The sequence below is a fragment of the Choloepus didactylus genome, chromosome 6 (genome assembly GCF_015220235.1).
Source record: "Choloepus didactylus isolate mChoDid1 chromosome 6, mChoDid1.pri, whole genome shotgun sequence".
NCBI lineage: Eukaryota > Metazoa > Chordata > Mammalia > Pilosa > Megalonychidae > Choloepus > Choloepus didactylus.
Genome location: NC_051312.1, coordinates 83,606,086 through 83,612,257, shown reverse-complemented (window position 1 = coordinate 83,612,257; position 6,172 = coordinate 83,606,086).

The window sequence follows — 6,172 nt, the reverse complement described above, 5'->3', positions numbered from 1 at the left end:
AATAAATTTAGTTATTGGTTTTTCTATTTCTGTAAAGTAAGTTGTTGGGATTTGAATTGGTATTGCATTGAATCTGTAAATCAGTTTAGGTAAAATTGCCATCTTAACTTTATTTAGTCTTCCAATCCATGAACATGGTATGTTCTTCCATTTTTTTAGGTCTTGTTCAATTTCTTTTAGCAGTTTCTTATAGTTTTCTATGTAAAGGTCTTTTGTGTCCTTGGTTAAGTTTTTTCCTAAATACTTGATTCTTTTCGTTGCTATTGTAAATGGGATTTTTTTCTTGATTTCCTCCTCTTGTTGCACATTACTTGTGTATAGGAACACTACAGATTTTTGCATGTTGATCTTGTAGCCTGCTACTTTGCTGTATTCATTGACTAGTTCTAATAGCTTTGCTGTAGATTTTTCTGGATTTCCTACATACAGAATCATGTCATCTGCAAATAGTGAAAGTTTTACTTCTTCCTCTCCAATTTGAATGCCTTTTATCTCTTTTTCTTGCCTAATTGCTCTAGCTAGAACTTCCAGCACAATGTTGAATAACAATGGTGATAGTGGGCATCCCTGTCTTGTTCCTGATCTTAGAGGAAAAGCTTTCAGTCTCTCCCCATTGAGTATGATGTTAGCTGTGGGTTTTTAATATATTGCCTTTATCATATTGAAAAAGTTCCCTTCTATTCCTATCCTTTGAAGTGTTTTCATCAGGAAAGGATGTTGAATTTTGTCAAATGCCTTTTCTGCATCAATCGAGATGATCATGTGGTTCTTCTGCTTTGATTTGTTGATGTGGTGTATTACATTAATTGATTTTCTTGTGTTGAACCAGCCTTGCATACCTGGAATAAATCCCACCTGGGATTCTTTTAATGTGCTGCTGGATTCAATTTGCGAGTATTTTGTTGAGGATTTTTGCGTCTATATTCATTAAAGAAATTGGTCTATGATTTTCTTTTTTTGTAGTATCTTTGTCTGGTTTTGGTATTAGGGTGATGTTGGCTTCATAGAAAGTGTTAGGTAGCTCTCCCTCTTCTTCAATTTTTTTGAAGAGTTTGAGCAGGATTGGTACTAATTCGTTGTTGAATGCTTGGTAGAATTCACATGTGAAACCATCTGGTCCTGGGCTTTTCCTTTTTGGGAGCTTTCGGATGACTGACTCAATCTCTTTACTTGTGATTGGTTTGTTGAGGTCATCTATTTCTTCTTGAGTTAATATTGGTTGTTTATGCTTTTCTAGGAAGTTGTCCATTTCATCTAAGTTGTCAAGTTTATTAGCATATAGTTGCTCATAGTATCTTCTGATTATCTCCTTAATTTCTGCAGGGTCGGTAGTTATATTTCCTTTCCCACTTCTGATTGCATTTATTTGCATCTGCTCTCTCTTTTTTTTTGTTAGCCTAGACAGTAGTCCATCGATTTTATTGATTTTCTCAAAGAACCAGCTTCTGGTTTTATTGATTCTCTCTATTGTTTTCCTGTTCTCAATTGCATTTATTTCTGCTCTAATCTTTGTTATTTCTTCCCTTCTGCTTGCTTTGGTGTTAGTTTGCTGTTCTTTCTCTAATTCCTCTAGGTGAGCAGTTAACTCTTTAATTTTTGCTCTCTATTCTCGTTTAATATAGGCATTTAGGGCAATAAATTTCCCCCTCAGCACTTTGCTGCATCCCATAAGTTTTGATAAGTTGTGTTTTCATTGTCATTTGCCTCGAGGTATTTACTAATTTCTCTTGTAATTTCTTCCTTTACCCACTGCTTTTCTAAGAGGGTGTTGTTTAGCCTCCATATGTTTGTGAATTTTATGACCTTCTGCCTTTTATTTATTTCCAACTTCATTACATTGTAGTCTGAGAAAGTGTTTTGTATAATACCAATATTTTTAAATTTTTTGAGACTTGCTTTGTGACCCAACATGTGGTCTATCCTAGAGAATGTTCCATGAGCACTTGAGAAAAAAGTGTATCCTGCTGTTGTTGGATGTAGTGTTCTATAGATGTCTGTCAAGTCTAGTTCATTTATCATACAATTCAATATCTCTGTTTCTTTAGTGATCCTCTGTCTAGATGTTCTATCCATTGATGAGACTTGTGTATCGAAGTCTCCAACTATTATTGTAGAGGTATCTATTTCTCCTTTCAGTGACTGCAGTGTTTGCCTCATGAATTTTGGGGCATTCTGGCTTGGTGCATAAATATTTATGATTGTTATGTTTTCTTGATGAATTTACCCTTTTATTAATATATAGTGTCCTTCTTTGCCTCTTTTAATTGTTTCGCTTTTGAAGTCTAACTTGTCTGATATTAATATAACTACTCCCGCTTTTTTCTGGTTGTTGTTTGCATGAAATATCTTTTTCCAACCTTTCACTTTCAGTCTATTTTTGTCCTTGTGTCTAAAGTGAGTTTCTTTTAGACAGCATATAGATGGGTCCTGTTTTTTAATCCATTCTGCCAGTCTGTGTCTTTTTATTGGGGAGTTTAATCCATTTACATTTAGTGTTATTACTGTAAGGGCAGTACTTTCTACTACTATTTTGTTTTTTGGAATTTATATGTCATATCTTATTTTTTCCTCTCCTTTTACTTTTCCTGATAATCTTCATTTCTGCACTCTTCTTCAACTCTCTCTCTCCTGTATTTTCCTATCAGCCTGCAGCACTCCCTTTAGTATTTCTTGTAGTGCCAGTCTCTGATTCACAAACTCTCTCAGTGTCTGTTTGTCTGAAAATGTTTTAATCTCTCCCTCATTTTTGAAGGAAAGTTTTGCTGGATATAGAATTCTTGGTTGGCAGTTTTCTCTTTCAGTATCTTAAATATATCATGCCACTGTCTTCTTGCCTTCATGGTTTCTGCAGAGGAATCTGTACATAGTCTTATTGACTTTCCCTTGTATGTGATGGGGTATGAGTTCCCAAAAGAAGGACTGCCAGTTTAGCTGGACCTCCCTCCACTCTCCCAATCCTCAGAACTCCAGTTGTGTCTCAGGGGCACTATTCCCTTCTCCCCTCTCCTCTTTGGGGCATCTCCTGCTAGATTGGTCAGCCTGAGTTGCCAATTAAAGATGGCGGTGGAGACCTTCAGTAGTGAATACAGAACTCAAAGACACTGTGGGTACTCTGTCTCCCCCCAAGCCCAGCCTAGTCCCTCAACCTGGGCTTTCTGATAGAAAATAACCACATATATTACTTTTAGATTTAAAAAAAAAAATAGAAAAGAAAAACAAGAAAAAGAAATAAGAAAAAAAGAGTCTCTTTTAAAAGTCTTTCCCCAGCCTGGAAGTATTGTCAGTGTCAGAATAGAGCATTTAAAGATATGCTTTGGGCTATTGTCTGATTATTACTCTGCAACAGTTTCAGTTCCACCCCTGCTGGGGGCTATTGAAATGCAAAAGGATAAGGGATCTGTGAGAAGCCAGAAGGGACAAAATGTAGGGAAAAAAAATGGCTTTTTTGGAGTCTGGGAATGGGTGCCTGCTTTTACATGCCCCCACTTCTCAGAGCCCAGCCCTTCTTTAGCACCCCAGCTCCAAATATTAGTTAATTAATTTGTTAATTAATTCTGCAGTTGAGGCTGGGTTGAGCCTCCCTTCTTGCCCTCAGCAGATTGCTGTTTTTTGGTCTTTTTTTTCCCCCCTTTCAGGGAGCCAGCAGGAAGAAAGTCTGTGAGGTCTGGGTGGGGAGGGGCACCAGACCCCTGGTCCGGGGAGCTTACAATGTTCACTGCGATCTCAGTTTTTCCTCCAATTCCAAACTTGCATCCGATGTGTGACTGGTTACTGGAGACCCTGAAAGCACTGTTTCATATAGTTCTTGGGTAATTGCCAGCTGCTCTAGGGGAGAGACGAAATTCTGCCATTCACCACTCTGCCATCTTGCCCTGCCTCCCCCAATATTCTACTTTTAAAGACACTTATCTTACATTTTCAGAGAGTTCACATTAGTGGTAATATACAATCTCTCTCCTTTTGTGTGTGGCTTATTTCATTATGTCTTCAAGTTTCCTCCATGTTGTTATGTGTTTCACGATCTCATACCGTCTTACTGCTGCGTAGTATACCACATTTTGTTTATCCATTCGTCTGTTGAAGGACATTTGGATTGTTTCCATCTCTTGGCAATTGTTCATAATGCCACTATGAATATTGGTGTGCAAATATCTGTTTATGTCACTGCTTTCAGATCTTCTGGGTATATACCGAGAAGTGAAATTACTGGATCATAGGGTAAATTGATATCTAGTTTTCTGAGGAACCACCAAACTATCCTCCAGAGTGACTATACCATTATACAGTCCCACCAGCAATGAATAAGAGTTCCAACTTCTCCACATCCTCTCCAGTATGTGTCCTTTGGATTTTATTCACATTTTACCTATACATATGACATAACCACCATATGTTGATGATTCTTTATATAATACCCCAAAACAGGAAGGGTAATCTTTTCTCCACCATAATTTTATGAACATAATAAACTCAGAAAATACAATACTTCTAGTAGTGAATAAATCCATCCATGATCCTTACTAACAGATATGAAATTGCATCTTTCAGGATTACTTAGACATAATACTGTAAGAAGAAGTGGATATTTCTTGAACTTTTTGAACCTAGGGAAAGCTAATCTCCAAAGTCAAACTTATTTATATCCTATCCTGATTTCCAAGCAAGCTGCCAGGAACTAAGTAAAAAGTTGGTGGTGAAGAGGCAACAGAAAACATGACAGAAGGCTTAAAAGCAGCTTCTAAGACTCTTAGGACAAATGGATAGAGTGTCTGTGTTGGTTGACCTCTGTAAAAGAGATGCTCCCCACTCCTCTTACACTCAAACACAGGCTTCATTATAACTCTCTCAGGGCTTCAGTCTCACAAATTTTATAATACCCACTGGCAAGTCCAAAGGGTTAGTTACAGGGACCAGGTTGTAAAACTTGCAGAAAATAAGTAAAATAAAATAAATGAGAGTGGCAAATCAATGAAGGATGCAACCCATGCTCTGGCCAAAGGCTGGTAGCTTTATTCCTGAATATAAATCCTCACTAAGAACAAGCATAGCTGCCAGTGGTTTGTGATTTGGGACATATATGTATGCATATGCATATCTGTATGGTTTCATTTGTGTAAATATGTGAACACTCTTCTTCAGCGTGTGTGTGTTTAAAATTTGGTTTTCTATTAGGATGTATATTATATGAAGCTACATATTTGAAATATATGAGCCATTGTATAAATATATATGTACACTTGTATGCATTCATATTCACATGTACCTATGTAAAGTTATGTGAAAGTAGTTTTGTTTGTGGTTCCCCTGCTCTCTTCCTCACAGTGAAAGAAAAGGCTCTAAATTGGTCATTTTGGGGATGTAGTCAACTTTCTTGTATATTTGCTAATTATTTTTACTGCCTCTTCATGGTGAAATATTAAATCTTTGTTTTTCCCATCCACTATCCAGTAACCTCCTTTTTGGTATCTGCAGGTACACCAAAGTTACTGGAAAGGGAAGAGACCAGCTGAGTCAAAACCTTCTCTTCTTCCCATTACCCAGATAATGTCCTAGAGGAGGACATATCTACCTACATGAATATATAAACTGGCAGAGTTTGCTCCAGATGTATCCAGACACATGTGGTAATGTACAGAAATGCATGTACACAAACTGGATAACTAGGACATAAGTACCAAAACAAACCAGCATGGCACAGCCAAACACAGACACACAGGACCATCAAAACACACAAAGAACAATAGTTGCATGTGCGTGTGTGTATGTGTGTGTTTGATATGCCTGGATACAAAGATGAGAGAAATATCTTGCAAACAAACACAAAATAATACATGCTTCTCCACCCACACCCCCACACCCCCACACACCTTTCCACTCAAGCACCATAGAGAATAAATAGAGCATAAAAATCAAGTCCCTGATTAGTCACTCAGATGGTAAATATTTACCCTCAAACTCAATTACCTCTTTTGAAGATTATCCATAAACTTTCAGGGCATCTGCTCCTTCCCTTAACTTTGTGGGTGTGTATTACTGAGAACCCTTGTGAAAAGTCATTCTAATCTCTGCCCTATAACAGCACTGCTTGGGCTCTCGGTAGCTGTGTGTGCAAATCATCTGAAAATAAATAAAAAATTATAATTTCAATAAAATAAGATAACTTAAAATAAAC